A 1,215-nucleotide genomic window follows, 5' to 3' on the forward strand; every position below is an offset into this window, starting at 1 on the left:
CATTTTCAATAGGCTTCGGTTACGGTACCAAAGAAGATGATGTGTAAAATTGTACTATCTCCAAAATTTCGACCTGTAGGTTGATTACAAGGTTTACAAGCCCTATTGGGCGATTCAGTCGTTTGAAGTCTAGGCGAAATAATGAACCGATCTCAACCATTTTCAATAGGCTTCTGGGATAATAGACGATCATGTACCAAATTTCATTGAATTATCTTCAAAATTGCGATCTGTAGTTTGATTACAAAATTCGCATGGACGGGCGGACATAGCTAAATCGTCTCAGAAAATGATTCTGAGCCGATTGGTGTATTTAGGTTGTTACAAACATCAGTACAACCTCAATAAAGTGGTGTGGAAATAATAATGCATGATTTTCGCATCAATACTTCAAATAGATCAAATTAATCCACCATATATTAACGAAATTAGGCAGTTCGCTTGGTTGTTCATGGACAAAGAATATATTCATGGAGATATACTCTCTTCCCCTCTTTCCATTACAGATAAGTATATTCACAAAATATATGTTCGAAGCGAGTGTTAAACAATTTATGTAACACCAAATGACATATTTTAAAGCTTTTGCTAAAAGTTGCCTTAAAGCGACAAATACTGCACTTTTTTTTTCTTAATGTTAGCTTTTTTGTACTTTTCATAGTTTTTTCCATTGGTAAGTGTGTCCTGTCCAGTCGCTGGCAGAAACAAACAATATATGAGTATTTTTTAGTTAAAACAATTTCTGTTTATTTTTTTTTCAACTTTCAACCAAATGTGGAGGTGCATAATGTTTATTACAATCACATGCAACAACTTGCCTCAGATGCATTTAGGATGGAAACAAAAAACAAACTCCTCTATCTGGTCAAAAAAAAAAAAAAAAAATGAATTAACAAAGAAAATTAAGTAAAGTGGTTAAAGTTGCAACGACTTTTGATAGCAGTAATTTGTTAAAAGAAGTCTTCTTAGACAACCAGAGGGCAAGGGTATCAACTTAATGAACAAAAACGAGATACCTTTAGCTAGGAAAGAGTTTGACATCGATGCAATAAGTAATATCAAAACAGGGTTTTAGATATTTCTGAAGAATTTCAAAAAGATTTTAATATATGCTAGTGATATTTAAGATGTAACAATCAAATCAACGAAATAGACATTGTAGGGCACACAAAGTAAAAACAAACAAAATAAAACAATTTGCCTTATTTTATTTAG

The sequence above is a fragment of the Lucilia cuprina genome, chromosome 2 (genome assembly GCF_022045245.1).
Source record: "Lucilia cuprina isolate Lc7/37 chromosome 2, ASM2204524v1, whole genome shotgun sequence".
NCBI classification, from domain to species: domain Eukaryota; kingdom Metazoa; phylum Arthropoda; class Insecta; order Diptera; family Calliphoridae; genus Lucilia; species Lucilia cuprina.